Source organism: Vulpes vulpes, chromosome 7 (genome assembly GCF_048418805.1).
Source record: "Vulpes vulpes isolate BD-2025 chromosome 7, VulVul3, whole genome shotgun sequence".
Lineage (NCBI taxonomy): Eukaryota > Metazoa > Chordata > Mammalia > Carnivora > Canidae > Vulpes > Vulpes vulpes.
Genome location: NC_132786.1, coordinates 121,838,600 through 121,854,358, shown reverse-complemented (window position 1 = coordinate 121,854,358; position 15,759 = coordinate 121,838,600). Strand labels below are relative to the sequence as shown.

Here is a 15,759-nt window from a genome sequence, read left to right as displayed (position 1 = left end):
TCCTCTAGTTCAAAAGAGTGGTCTAAAGGATAAAAGGTGCTTACGAGAAAACTTTGTAATCCTCAACTCTACTTTAGAAAGGCTTGAACGCATATTTTTGGCACAAACGAAGAGGCATATTTTCACAGCAGGAGTGAAGAGATTTCCCAGAGTACTATATTTATATATATATACAATTATTTCCCGAAGACTCTGGAGCCATGGCTAAGAGATGATGACATTGCAGGCCTGTTGTCTCTGGCTCAGCGAGGAAGCAGAGAGTGAGCAGGGCTGTGACCAGAGCCCGAATAATCCTCATGCCCCTCTTGGGCACCTGGAATCGGTTGGCCTGGAGCTGATTTCACTGTGTGTCACCATTGTCTTAGAGACCTATGCAGCAGCAAGACGCGGAACCACTTCAGAGAACTCACGCCAGGCGGGCGAGCTAATGACCACATCTCAGTATGGCACCTCTCCATGATTCCTAAAGGCTTTGCCCACACGGGCAGAAGATACAATGGGAGGCCAAGCCAGATGGGGCTGTGTGATTTCTGGCCTGCGACATGAGTAATCTGACACCAAAAAGGGGGGGGGGGCTCATTTTCTTGCGGAGAGGGGGCGTGGAGTTGATTTGCTTTGTGGGCCCAGCTCATATCTGCAGGTCTAAATACATTTGAAAAGCTAGGACATAAGTTGTCAAAATTACCTCATAAAGGTTCATGCGGTGAAGTCCCTGGCACTATTACCTGAGAATGATTTATCTGGGCCCGGGCCAAGTTTTTATTTAGAAAAGGGCTTAGAAATGCCCTTTGTTCCATAGTTCAGTTGGACAAGATGGCACATTAACAGGAAGACATCAGGAAAATCTGTGAATTGATAGAAAAGGTACCCTGGGCTGACATATTAAAAATAATTAAACACACATTTTGTCTGTTTTAAATCTATGCAGGGACGTTAACGTGGCTGTTTAGGTTACATTATTAAAGAGATAAGCATAGCATAAGGCATTATCAGATAGATTAGGCTAGTCCATCCTTCTCCTGTCCTTAAATATAGTATCCCCTCCCCACCCTCTTCCCCCTCTTAATCATTCTCCTTGTGACCTTTTTTCTTTTTTAAGATTTTAATTATTTATTTGAGAGAGAGAGAGAAAGCGTGCTTGAGCGGGGCTGGGGTTGTGGGGGGCAGAGGAAGGAGAAGCAGACTCCCCGCTGAGCAGGGAGCCCAGACACCTGGGGCTACATCCCAGGACCCCAGCATGACCTGAGCCAGAGGCTGAGCCCCCCGGGGCCCCTCTCCCCGCAGCTCTGGCATACTACTAGTTCATTCAGCATTTGCTTCCCTTATGATACAAAAGAACTTCGGCCTATCAGATGTTTGGTTTTCACAAAATTCGAATGAGTTTGAATTAAGGAGTTTTTTGGTCACCCGTTTGCATGGGCTCACAGTGATCTCGGCCACCTTTCCCACCTCCCCCAACACCCCCCCCCCCCCCCCCGCCAGACGCCCAGCTCCCTTCCTCACCACAGAGCCACTAACACGCCAAGGCTAAGTGAGCACCGGGCTGCAGGCTTCTTAGGAGCTGTCTTACGAACCTCACGCTCATAACACCCCCATAACGTGGGCACTATTGTTGCTTCATTTGCAGCAGGTCAGGAACCCGAATGGTTTACCATCATTACCAGCTGCTATGAAGTAGACCCAGTAGCCCCACCTTGGACGCTTCCTCATGTCCTTGGGCCACCACGAGAGGGGACAGATCTTCCACGGTGATGTGCCTCCTCAGGCCCCTTCTCTGGGGACTGCAAACCATCTGTGAGGGGCCAGGGAAGATGAGGAGGGACGTGTCCTGAGCGTAGGTCGTTTGCTGGTGGCTGAATCTCTAAGGCAGTGTTAAGGCCGAGGGCCCTGCCCGACGGATGACAACTACAGAAAACACAGTAGGAACCCTTTGGTGTCGGAGGAGCAAGTTCTATTTTGTTTTCATCCTAAAATAAAGGGGCAATCGGTCACTCTTTCAGGCAGGAGCATGCTTGGGAGAGAAAAACAAGAGCACTTCTGAAGCTTCCCTTTCCTCTATCTGTTCTCCTGTTCCTGTCTTTATCCCCTCAGGGAGAGGTTCTGGAAGGAAAGGCTATTCTTCCCCTTCTTCCAATCCCCCCTGGCCAGCTGCTCATTTTCCCTGGTTTTGTCACCAAGTTCTAAGTCCGGGTTTGACAGCTCACAATTTGCCATAATGGAACAGATAAGCATGTTTAGTTCCCCGCCACGATTCAACTCCAATAAAATCAGCCCGTAAGTACATCCCTTTACACTTTGCAAAACTCTTTTTTGCATGCGTTATCTCATTGAACTGTCCAAAAAAAAAAAAAAAAAAAACAATTAAGATAAAATGATTGACAGGAAAGAGTCCAACCGTTGTTTAAGGCACCGATGCCCTTGATGAATCAGTAACAGAAATTACTGCAAGAGAAAAATTACAATATTGATGCCAATCAGGAACGGATTGTGGATGTTGGTTGTGTCTAACCTCTACCATGACAAGGTTTTCATTGGCCTATAAGTAGGACGGCCGATCTCAGCTCCCCCTCCCCCAAGCAGAACACCTTATTTATTGCAGTTGCAGAGATACTTGGCCCTCGGTTCACTTTACTCACTGTGCCATGATAAGTAATAACGGGTCCTAGAACAAGCTTGCCTTCCGTCCCTCACTTCTGGCGAATCCCGTAGATTGATAGAACCCCGCTGCTGCTGTAGCAGCTACACCACGGTACGAATCTCAGAAAATATGATGTATATTCTCCCTTAATCCTTCTCACCTGAAACTACTTTTTTTTCTCTGTTGTTGATTCCTTTCGACCGGGGCTGATGGGACAGCAATTATTGTTTGAACTTCTTGCAGTGATTCCCTATTTCAGAGACCCATACTCCTCCAGACTTGCTTGGCCATTCTGTGTTTACTCAAGGCTAACCTGGTGACAGTTGACAGTTACTCTGCTCTTACTATACATCAGACCTGGGCTCAGAACTTGAGGGGTATTATCTCATTTAATGTCCACAAGAACCACGAGAAGTCGTGCGTTTTATTATCCCCATCTGGTAGAGGAGGGCTCTGAGTTAAAGAGGGAAAGTGGACCGCTAGGTCAATCCAGGCCCACCTCCTCCAGAACTTACTCCGAAACTCTTCACAGGTGATGAAAGAGTTCAGGGTTCACCGTCCCTTAACTGATTAAATGTACGGAAAAGTCAGGGAGTTAAGGAGTCTACCAGTCAGTTTTTGTTACAATAATGCTACAAACCAAACCCGTGGCTTAAAAAAACAGCAGTACTTATTTATTCTTGCTCATACGCTTATGAGTTGCTTTAAACTTAACCAAACTAGGGGTGGTGGAAGGGGAGGAGGGCGGGGGTGGGGGTGACTGGGTGACAGGCACTGAGGGGGGCACTTGACGGGACGAGCACTGGGTGTTATTCTGTATGTTGGTAAATTGAACACCAATAAAAAATAAATTTATTATTAAAAAAAAAAGAAATCTCACAGAGGAAGACATGGACATGGCCAACATGCACATGAGAAAATGCTCTGCATCACTTGCCGTTAGGGAAATACAAATCAAAACCACAATGAGATCCCACCTCACACCAGTGAGAATGGGGAACATTAACAAGGCAGGAAACCACACATGTTGGAGAGGATGTGGAGAAAGGGGAACCCTCCTGCACTGTTGGTGGGAATGTGAACTGGTGCAGCCACTCTGGGAAACTGTGTGGAGGTTCCTCAAAGAGGTAAAAATAGACCTGCCCTACGACCCAGCAGTTGCACTGTTGGGGATTTACCCCAAAGATTCAGATGCAATGAAATGCCGGGACACCTGCACCCCGATGTTTCTATCAGCAATGGCCACAATAGCCAAACTGTGGAAGGAGCCTCGGTGTCCATCGAAAGATGATGGATAAAGAAGCTGTGGTCTGTGGATACAATGGAATATTACTCGGCAATTAGAAACGACAAATACCCACCATTTGCTTCTACGTGGATGGAACTGGAGGGTATTATGCTGAGTGAAATGAGTCAATCGGAGAAGGACAAACATTATATGGTCTCATTCATTTGGGGAATATAAATAATAGTGAAAGGGAATAAAGGGGAAAGGAGAAAATATAAGTGGGAAATATCAAAAAGGGAGACAGAACATGGAAGACTCTGAACCCTGGGAAATGAACTAGGGGTGGTGGAAGGGTAGAAGGGCGGGGGGTGGGGGTGACTGGGTGGCGGGCACTGAGGGGGGCACTTGACGGGATGAGCACTGGGTGCTATTCTGTACGTTGGCAAATTGAACACCAATAAAAAGTAAATTTATTAAAAAAAAGAAAAATAAATAAAAATAAAATAAACTTAACCGATTGGAGCTTGGCTTCGTGGGCTTAGTCCCAAGCTGCAGCACGGGCCTAGATCTGCCCCAGGAGTCTTTCACCCAATCCCCCGTGACCATTGGGTGACCTGGAGCTTGTTCTCATGGTATTAGCAGAAGTGAAAAAGAGGCAAATGGAAACACACAGTTCCGGTTCCGCCTTGGGTCGGGCACACAATTCCCACTCATGTTCCGTGGGCAAACTAAGCCACAGAGAACAGCTCACCATCGGTGAGACGGGAGAAATAGACTCCACTTTTAGTGGTAAGGAATGCAACCTCACATGGCAAAGAGCATGAACACAGAGAAGAAGGGAGGAAGGGGGAATGAAGGATGTATACACTCTACCACGAGGACATAAGCAGTTAAGGATTGAGTTCCCCAAATTTTGTCAAGTGTTCAAATGGAAGAAGAAACAGGAAGAAGACTTGACCTCGGTTGAGCAGAGAAACAGACTCTCGTGTGCTGTTCCTACTCCCTATACAGAGAGATGAGGAACGGGTGCGAAAGGTCTCCAGGACCATCACAAATCTATCGGCTGGGCTACGCGGGGCAGCAAGGTGTACTGAGCTAGAGCATCTGTGCTTCTGAGATAGAACTGGCTGACAGGTGAGTCTAAAACTTATGAGAATGGAAACAATGAATTCATTGAAAACTCAGGATTTATAGAACCCATAGTTGGAAGGATACTTTAAAATGAGTTTAAGCCCCTCAGACCCAGCATAGAACTCTTGATGCTGAGTTGAAAGGGATCTTGAAGTTCAAGTCTGAGTACCCACTCGATGCTTGAATTTTCTCTGTAATCTGCAGCCTCTATTTGAATATTTCCTGTTACCATACTTTCCAAATCCACTGTGAATAGCCATCTCTTCCTTGTCCTTGTCATTTTAATGCATCCCATGTCTCCATACTATTTCTCGGTGAGGTAGCAAGGAAAAACCATCCAAATAGGATAAGCCCAGGAACACCCCCCCCTTTTCTGGTGATGAAACATTCCTCTTGTGCAGGGCCAGCTTCATGGGGCCTTGTGCTTGAAGAGCCCCCAACTTGACTTAATACTCTCTTGGTGCCATCTTGAAATTCTTAAAAAATTTTAACAAGTGACTCCGCATTTTCATTTTGCACTTTTCATTTTGTGCCAGGCTTCACACATTATGTAGCTGATCTTGATCCTAAGTCATCACCATCGTTGTCTATCCCTGACTTAATTCTCCACCTTGATTCCTGCTTCTCACCGTTCCACTGGGGCAACTCCACTCTCTTTCTTACCAGACTTGGTTCCTGCTTGACTTTCTGCTCTTCATGGTCTTGATTTCAGGCTGCCCCAGGCTGAACCAGATCCTCACCAGTACCTTACTCCCTACCCCCCAGCGGAGAGAGATTTTGACCATACCTCTCATAGCATTCTTCCCTAAGCTAAACTTAGATTTGGCTTCATAGGTCCCAATCCCCCCTTGAACTTCGCAAAATATATATTTTTTAATTTTTCGCCTTTTTGAAGCCAGACCCCTCAAAGAAGAATTGAGAAGTCACTTGGTCAAGAGACACAGTTCAGCTTCAGGGAAGGGCACTTGGCCCTTGGTGGGGGGTAAATAGAATGTGCTCAGCCTAGGCTGTCATTACCCTTGTCTTTCAAGTCGTATCCTATTACCTCAACTGCACTGATTTGGTACCCTCGTGTTTAAACTTTGATGGGCAAATGCCATCTTCGAAAAGCCTTGTCCTCCTACTATTAACGGCCTACGTTCAGAAACACAAAACCACATACCTTATTTTGAAGACCATATCTTCCTCATAAGTGTGTAAATTATTTAAGCAGATCTTTTAGGTCTATGATAGAAGGAAGAGTCCATACAAGAGACTTCAATAGTCATTTGAACATATTTAATTTGAGCTTTTATATTTGATGCCAAGTTTTTGAAATAGTATTTAGTGCTTGGCTTTTTTTTTTTTTTTCTCGTTTGCAAAAGTAGCACTTGTAGGAAACTTAGGAAATGATTTTAAAACCACAAAGAAAAAAATAAACACTTCCTACCATCCCACCTACTAAAGATAACTACAACCTAACATACAGTTTAATATTTCTGTGTTTTCTCTGCGAGCATATACATATCACTTTTAAAACAATCTTGTGAGCATATCGGAGATACTTAAAATTTCATAAGTAGGTTGTATAACTTACAGTTTTTCTTTTAAATTTTCATCAAAAGCAACTCCTAGTGACAGGTTAATCTGGAAGCAAACAATGAAGCCTAAAGCTATACAGTGACACAATTGTACACTTCTATCAAAAGTGGTCGATTTGGGAGGAAAGAAGTGGGAGTGGCCGGTCTACTTGGAGTAATGTGGGCCAAAGAACAGGCGGATTTGTTCACTATCTACTAATACTACATTAAATCCAACAATCTATTGACATGCTAGTGATGTGTGATCTGAGCCAGGGCTTAGAATATAAAGTTCTGTACTGTTTCAATAAATATGAGGCTATTTTGGGTCCTTTCTTTTTTTTTTTCCATCTTTCAATAAAGTCCAAAGGTTTTGATTTTAAAATAAAGGGTTCAGTTCAGAAGAAAAGATTTTTATCTTCTTTAACAAGTTGCTAAAACATGCAAGATAACATCCTGAGGCTGTTGAAATTCAAGTTTCCGAGCCTGACAGGGTCAGAAAAACCCAGGAGTATTTTGATTCCCCCAGATTTTTTGTTTGATGTGCCTGGAGTTACACATTTAATAACAAAATGCCCTTTCTTCCCTTTTTAGCATTTCATCTTCAAAGATTTCAACAATATATGATTATCCCAGCGCTAATTTTTCTGTCTGCCAAAAATCTGTTCATTTAAAAACATGTCTTAAAAGTACCTGAATGCATTATGAATTTGGTGACCACACTTTAATTATATAATTGCAGATGATAGGTCTATACTCAAGGAGGCATTTCTGTAACTGACAGGACAGTAGCATGTGTAATACAGGTCCCGTGAATACTGATTCTCTCTCTCTCTCTCTCTCTCTCTCTCTCTCTCTCACACACACACACACACACACACACACACATACTGCATTTCAAAGTCATCCCTGGAATATTTTCCAAGCTTACATTCACAAGTTTCCTTCATTTAGTGAAAGCGAAAAGCAACTTACTATGTCCCCGATCCCATAGATCCCATATATATCCCAGAATTTATTGAGCTTGTTTATTTGTTTGTTACCATTTGTTTGTTTTTCTTACTAGCCTTACATTGGTCCTCAAATCTGATTCTTTTAAAGATGGGCGTGATACACGTGGTCTACAACAGACCATTGACAGTACAGGGACTTGTGAACTCTGGCGATCGTCTGGGTAATCATAAAGCAAACGAAAACAGAAGTTAAAAGTCAAAACTTCTGAATGTTGACTTTTGTATTCACGCTTGACCTTATCAAGTTTTTTGAAAAATAAGAGAAACCTGAAAGATATGATGATTACTTAATTCTCTAATCTTCATACTGAATATATTCTCTGTTGTGCTCCTTTTTCCTTTCTTTTCTTGCATTAATATAGATTTCTTTGATAAAGTGAGAAATAACATTAAGCTGCCCTCCTCACTGTCTTTGAGATTAGCATTAAAACTTCCATGCTAATTTACTAAGTGCATACTTGAAATTTATAGTCACAGATATTCACCGTGACCTCATGCAGCCATGTACATACTAATTCTTCACTATATGTTTTGGACTAATTTTTAGCCAACACACCACAGCCAGTGTATCTGGATTTGATAGTCATTCCTAAATTTCTTAGTTTCTCTATTCATTTTTAAATGGAAGCCAATAGAAATAAATAGATGGAAATAAAAATAGTATGCACATTATTTGGTGGTAATGAGGACTAAGGGAAATAATGCATGCAGAGTGCTGGATGCTAAGTAAGTATTCAAAATGCTAGCTTCAATTACTATTACATCATTCCAGATCAGCTTATCTGTGACCTCATTATATCATAGTTATATTTCATTTTGATCTTACAATACTATTCCCCAAGCCTATCAACCACTTTATTTGTGAAACTTGCACCTCAATGACTTTTGACTATGAAAAACAAAATTACTCTGCGTGGCAACTATTTTCTTACGTTAAACAAAATGTAAAGAAACAAAACAAAACATGAAGCCAACTGGAAAACTCAGCTGAGGTGTTCTGAGGAATGACTCAAGTTCACTCTTCTAGTCTAAGTATTTTTAAGGCAGAAATAACTGTGATATTCAGGAGGCAGGAAGTAGATGCCTCCATTAGCTCCTTCAATCCTGCAGACATTCACTGAGCATCTGTGCTTTGGTCAGGGCCCCAACCTCCTACAGCAGTGTGTAAAAATCCTGGAAGGGGGGGTCTGGGTCTTTTTCAGCATTTCATCCCCAGCATTTAGGGATAATGAAGAGAAAACTTAAGACCTTGACTTAAAGGTATTTCTCTATTCAGACAGAATGAGAAAGCCCTAGCAGTTACTTGGAGATGTTGATGGGGTGGCAAAGGAAACGGGACCAAAGGAGCCATTGCTGACCTACCATCTGCAGAGCCTACTTTCTAGGGATGCATCCAGGAGTGGCGATGGACCCCAGAGTTTTCTGTGACAGTGGGTCAGATCTGGGGTGGGCTGGCAATGCAAGAAGTTTGTGATACTGGCTTAAAACGTGAGTGAACTCACTGAATCGGCCTCACCTGAACCATGCATCAAGCTACTGTCTTTCAATCTGCAGAGACTGACTGAGCACCTCCTGATTGCCCAGCACCGTACAAGACCCTAAGAGAAACAGAAAAGAAGTACAACTCATGGCCATTGTCTTTGGCAAAATAAGTGTTTTGCCTGTATTATCCCCTCTATCAGGAAGTTACACTTTGTCCCCATGACTAGGTTTTTTGTCAAGTGTATCCCTAGCCTGTGTACCAACTCCCCCATGTTGCAATACCTTTTCTTTGAACGTTTCTATCCTGTCACTCAGTTGTCTTTAAATTCCTAGCACCACACCTGTAAAACCCCCCTGAGACCTCAGAGCAAAATTCTTTGACTTCCATAACGATGACAGAACTACCAGGAAACATGAAAAGCGCAAATGGGAGAAAAGAGACTGCACAAGACGTGCATTTATGGGCCAAAGTTTTATAAGCCATCCCTCTCAGACTTTTAATATTCCATCTGTGCTTTACAATATTGGTGGTATTTACTAACATAATATTTACAAATAGAATTATACTATAATGTTAATGGGCACTAACACCCAAGAGAATGCTAAGCACGTGGGGAGATTGGGGGTAGAGTTGGCCATGCCCCCGTGACACAGCATTAACAACACTTGGGTTGTTACAAGCAGAGGCTGTAAATGAAATGTTGTCTTCAATCTGCAATACTCCTCAATCCCTAAGTAAAAATAAACACGCCACGAGAAAAATAAGATCGATACGATAGCAAGAGACATTAGAGTGTTTATTAGGATATTAATTGAACACCAGATGGAAGAGGAAAACAAACAATAGCCTGCCAGTCTCCATGAGAAATATCTTCTAAATATTTCAGAAGGAATTTTAAAGCAACATGTGGTGGTGAGGGCTATGGGTGATATAGCTCCTGCTACCCCGAGCTTGCTAGTGACCAAAATAGCCCATGTATTTTGCCACTAGAGGGTGTGAAGCCAGAAATTGTAAAGTCCACCAGCAACGTAATTGGGAGTGACCTTTACAGATAGCAAAATAGATACTCAGCTTTTGGTATAATTGTTGTTAGTTTAATTATCCAGAAAGCGTGTTGTGTGTGTGCGCGCGTGTGTGTATGCACATGCTTATCAAATCCTGTTGTCTTTCTTGCCATGTGCAAAGGCCACACACAGTGGCCCCGGTGGCCTGGGCGAAGATCAGTGCCATTGCAGTGGTCCAGAAGCCTGTGGGCTGGCATGGAGAGTGACTTCAGGGTCCTGCCTTGAGCTGTCCATGCTCACTCCACTCACAGTTAAAGCCTGTGAAAGGCGGTGTCCAACAACCCACAATTGGAGCTGTTATAAACGTTGCTTGAATTAGCCCTGTTCTAGAAAAGGTGTCCAAATATATGGAAGTATTTGTTCCTTCGTTCATTTCCATAGGAAATGATTTTTTTCCTGAGTTCCTCATGTATTGTATTCTAAAATATAAAAATATTTATGTATAGTAAAGGACACTCCTGAGTGTATGTCCCTATAGATGGCTGAGCTGCTTTAAAGTGGACTTTAAGATGTTAAAGTCGGGGCACCTGGGTGGCTCAGTTGGTTAAGCGTCACATTCTTGATTTTGGCTCAGGTCATGATCTCAGGGTTGTGACATCTGAGCCCCACAGCAGGCCCGGCAATCATCAGGGAGTCTGCTTTAGCATTCTCTCCCTCTCCCTCCATCTCTCCCTGCACCCCCACGTGCACTCTCTCCTCTCTCTTGAGTAAAGAAATAAATCTTTAAAATGTCAAAGTTGACTCGTCCATCTTTTGTTGATTTCTATTATTCATCAAACTGTCTTGAACACACACTATGTGTCAGACGTCACTGGGCACAAAGGTGTACATAGACATCTTCTCTGCCTTGCAGGAGCTCCTGGGTGAGAGTGAGGCCAATCAGCTTCATCAGTCGCTGTGAGGCAGTAGGGTAAGAGCAATAATACGGATGTGGGAGATGTGTTATGGGGCCATAGATGGGAGAACAGACTGGGAAGGTCAGGGAAAGCCTCAGGATGTGACCTTGAAGGCCACGTACGAATTCTCTTGGGAAAGAGAAAAGCTGTTTCAAAGGAGGCTAGTTGGTAAACCCTTGGCATAGTATATGTTCATCCTTCAGATCTTGCTTTTCCCTGTTGTCTTCTGGAAATCCATTGCTACCAGAGGCTTCCAAGCTGGGTTTGGTATACTCCTAGGTTATCTCTTAACCATCACTCAGCTCTCATCGCTGTTTTAATTATTTGCTTTTCCATACCCTCTCTAGATATTACTGCCCTAAGAGCGTCACAATTACTCGTCGTGGAATCTCTAGCCCAATGCCTGGCACATAGCAGTTATTCATAGAATATTAAATAAAATCATGAGTGCTTCGAGTAATCTAATGTGACATGAATGTAGGGCACATGGTAGTCTGAGCCGGGTTGCAGTGGGCCTTAAATGTGTCTCTAAATGAGGTTTCAGATGCCGTGTGCCAGGCAGCAGAGATTCAGTGACTGCTTTGAGTGGAGAATGACGTGGCACCTCTGGTGCTAGGTGGGGTGTGGATTGGAATGGGGAGTGACTGGCTGGGACGTGTCCCTGATCTCCCTCCTTGGATGGAAGAGGTACATCGGACAGAGATTGGATGCACCGCGTGCACCTGCTTATGGACTTGCGGGCTGGGAGGTGGGGAGACTAATTCTGGATGGTAACATCCTAGGGGATTTCTAAGTTCATCACCAAGGGGGGAATCTGAATCTCATTTACTGGGATCTAGAACATGCAGTGGAGGCCTCAGAAGGCCAAGAATAGAAGATCAGGAAATGAGGACCTGAAAGAATGCCCAGTGCTGAGGAGCCTGCAGCTGCCATGAATATTTATTGGATGCAGCTTGCTGCGGAGGGTGATGAAAGATTGGTGGGTAGAGAGAAGGGGGAGACATAAAAAAAAGACTTTAGTTTGGGTAACCCGTGAGTGTTGATGCGTTAACAGGTTGGGGAGGGAAGGGGGAGAAGCAGCAGCTTGCTAGAGCTACCATCAGAACGTGCAGAGGGAGGGAGGAAGAGGTGCCAAATAATAACTAGATTTTTGTTAACTTAACTCCCCAACCTCCAGATGGGGAACTTAAAGGAAAATCAAGACTTTGCATTGTTTTTTAACTTTGATCTGTGAGGGGCCCCTGAGTGGCGCAGTCAGTCAAGTGTCCGACTCTTGGTTTCTGCTCAGGTCATGATCTCAGGGTCTTGAGATCGAGCCCAACATAGGGCTCCACACTCACCAGGGAGCCTGCTTGATATTCTCTCTTCCTCTCCCTCTGCCCCTCCCACTCATGCTCTTTCTTTTTCTCTCGGGTAAATAAATAAATCTTTAAAAAAATAATAAAATAGTTGAAAAAAATAAAGTTAACCTAGGAGAATCACTTTATTTTCCTTTAACAGTGGCTTTTTGTGAGCAGAAATGCTTTAGCTGTGTTCCTAGTTCTAAGAGAGTCTGTTCGAAACTTTTTATAACAGTTTCGTCAATTAAAATCAGATCAAGGAGGTCTGAGTCAGTGGGTTAAGCATCCACACACTGGTGAGTAATGTCAGCCTCCTAGGGCAAATGGTTTAAACATTAAACTTTTTTTTTTTTTAACAAGCATTTTCTATGTAGCTTCCTACAATAAACATTCGTAGTCTCAAGATTATAAATCAACAGAACTTGGAACCACCTACACAAAATGTTCAAAAGAAGATATTTTAAAAAAGGAATAGACTTAGATCAAAATCAAATTTTATAATGACAAGTTATAGAGTAAGTATAACTTTAAGATCCATTTTATGGTAACTAGTATGTAAATATTCTCAAATTTTCCCCCTTATCTATCCAAAGAAATGCTAATTGTTAAGCCAGTGCTTTGCATTTTCAAAATTAGTTACATCAACAGCTTGGTAAACTTTCTCTTAAATTTTTTGCCAAAATTATTATGGCCTATGGATTTGATTTGAATTTTATGCTGTTTTGTTAATTAGCTTAGTCAAAGATATTTGGGGCTTATCATACTCTCCCCATACTGAATGAAATATTCCGTTATTCTATTTCTTTTTTCTTAGTGTTTTTTTTCCCCTCTCAACTTAAAATAGGAGTACTCATTCCTGTGCCAAAGAGTATGAAAAGTCCTAGGAACAATTTGGCATTTTTTCCTGGAGCATGCATTTTACTTGAGGAACTTGTCAGTTGCAAAATGGGGGAGGCTAATTAATTTAACACATTTTTATATTAAAATAAATATGCTATATTATGCTAGAATGAAAATTCACGTGAATTTATACATATTAAAAAAGGACAGCATGCAAAACTTCAAGTAACTATTAAGTTGGATGCCAGAGTTTTCAGGTTCTCATTCCATCTCTGGGTGAGGTTTCATCCTTTCTAAAGATGGTCTTGCAGATGGGGCATTCTACCCATCACTCTGAGTGCTGTTCTAAACAGACTTCAAGATGTCATAACACAATCAAGAGACCAGAAATAAACCCATGCATATAGAGCCTGCTAATATTTGACAAAGGAGCTGAGAATAGTCCATGGAGAAAAGACAGTCTCTTCAATAAGTGGTACTGGGAAAATTGGATATTCGCATCCAAAAAAAAAAAAAAAAAGGAACTATCTTAGACCTCTATCTTACAAAAATAAACTCAAAATGTGTTAAACACTTAAGTGAAACATAAAAGTAGAAGAAAACATAGGGAAAAAACTTGACATGGGTCTTGGCAGTGATTTATTTTGGATATGACACCTGAAGCACCAGCAACAAAATAGAAAACAAATAAGTGGGATATATCAAACTAAACAGCTTCTGCATGGCAAAAGAAACAACCCGGAAAATTAAATGGCATCCTGTGGAATAGGAGAAAATATTTGCAGACCACACAGGTAATACGAAGTAAATATCCAAAGTATATTAAAAACTCAGACAATTCAATAACAAACACACAAATAATCCAATTAAAAATGGCAAAAGACCTTATTAGACATTTTTCCAAAAATCCTAAGTGGCCAGCAATTACATTGAAAGGTGCTCAACAGGGACACCTGGGTGGCTCAACATTTTAGCACCTGCCTTCAGCCCAGGACGTGATCCTGGGGTCCTGAGATCAAGTCCCAGATCGGGCTCCCCGTAGGGAGACTGCTTCTCCCTCTGCCTCTGCCTCTCTCTCTCTCTGTGCCTGTCATGAATACATAAATAAAATCTTTTTTAAAAAAAAGATGCTCAACATTACTAATCATCAGGGAAATGCAACTCAAAACCACAATAATATGTCACCGCACGCCTGTTGGAATGGCTATGATCAGAAAGACGAGAACAAGTGTTGGTGAGGAGGAGAAGAAGGAACCTCTGTGCCCTGTTGGGGGGAATGGAGAGCAGTACAGCCATCGTGGAAGACAGAATGGAACTTTCTCAGAAAAATAAAAATAGACCTATCATGTGACCCAGGTATTCCACTTCTGGGCAAATATCGGAAGGAAACAAAATCACTCTCCTGGAGAGATCCGTGCATCTCCTGCTCAGTACAGCATTAGTTACAATAGCTGAGATATGGAAATAACCTAAGTGCCCATCAACAAAAATGGACGGATAAAGAAAACGTTGCCCATATATTCAATGAACTATTATTCAGCCTTAAAGAAAGAAGGAAATCCTGCCGTTTGCAACAACACGGATGGACCTAGATGGTTTTATACCAAGTGAAATAAGATGGACAAAAAGAAGAAGAAAACGACAAATACTATACGATATCACTTATAAGTGAAACCTAAAAAAAAAAAGCCAGACTCGTAGAAGCAGAGATCAGACTGTGGTTGCCAGAGGCAGGACAGGGAGGTGGTCAAAAGGTATGAATGTGTCATTAGAAGATGAGTAAATTCTGGGGGTGGGAAGTACAGCAGGATGACTATAGTTAAGACACTGTACTATATTTTTGAAAGTTACTAGGAGAGTGGATTTTTAAAGTTCTCATCATGAGGAGAAAAAAAATCTGTGACTATGTGAGGTAATGGATGTTGAGTAAACTTACTGTGGGATTATTTCCTAGTGTAGACATTTATCAGCTCATTGTGTTCCACGTGTCAAACTTACATAATGTCCTACATCCTTGGGATCCCTGGGTGGCGCAGCGGTTTGGCGCCTGCCTTTGGCCCAGGGCGCGATCCTGGAGACCCGGGATCGAATCCCACGTCAGGCTCCCGGTGCATGGAGCCTGCTTCTCCCTCCGCCTGTGTCTCTGCCTCTCTCTCTCTCTCTGTGACTATCATAAATAAATAAAAAAAAGAAAGAAAAAAAAATGTCCTACATCCTTATATTGCTAGAGAACTGCACAAAAAGAGGCATCAAACAGCCCAAAGTCATGCTTCTTTCTAGGTCACCACCTCACCCCGACCGCACCCTCATCATAGGATCAGGGCACCCATGATATTCCCGTGCTTATCTCCCCATGGAGCGGTTATGTGCACGTCCCTCCAAAGTGTTAGTGCCCTGAGAGCAGGCTTTTCTCCCCCAGTCGTTTCTGTAACCCTAGCCTCCTATTCCTGTCACAGGGTAAGTATTCAATAAATTATCTTGAAGGAATGGATGAATAAATAGACCATTAAGGAGTTTCAGGAAATTTCTGAGATGACTGCAGGCCATGCACTCACACAGCTGGCTGC

At 42.6% G+C, this 15,759-nt stretch overlaps 1 long non-coding RNA gene across 1 annotated transcript; it reads left to right on the top strand.

The window, feature by feature from the left end:
• The first annotated feature begins 4,578 nt into the window (after positions 1-4,578).
• On the top strand, positions 4,579-10,852 carry LOC140599753 (uncharacterized). The gene is made up of 2 exons (XR_012002768.1): positions 4,579-5,000; positions 8,846-10,852. It is a non-coding gene; the product is annotated as an uncharacterized lncRNA (long non-coding RNA).
• Positions 10,853-15,759: the final 4,907 nt, after the last annotated feature.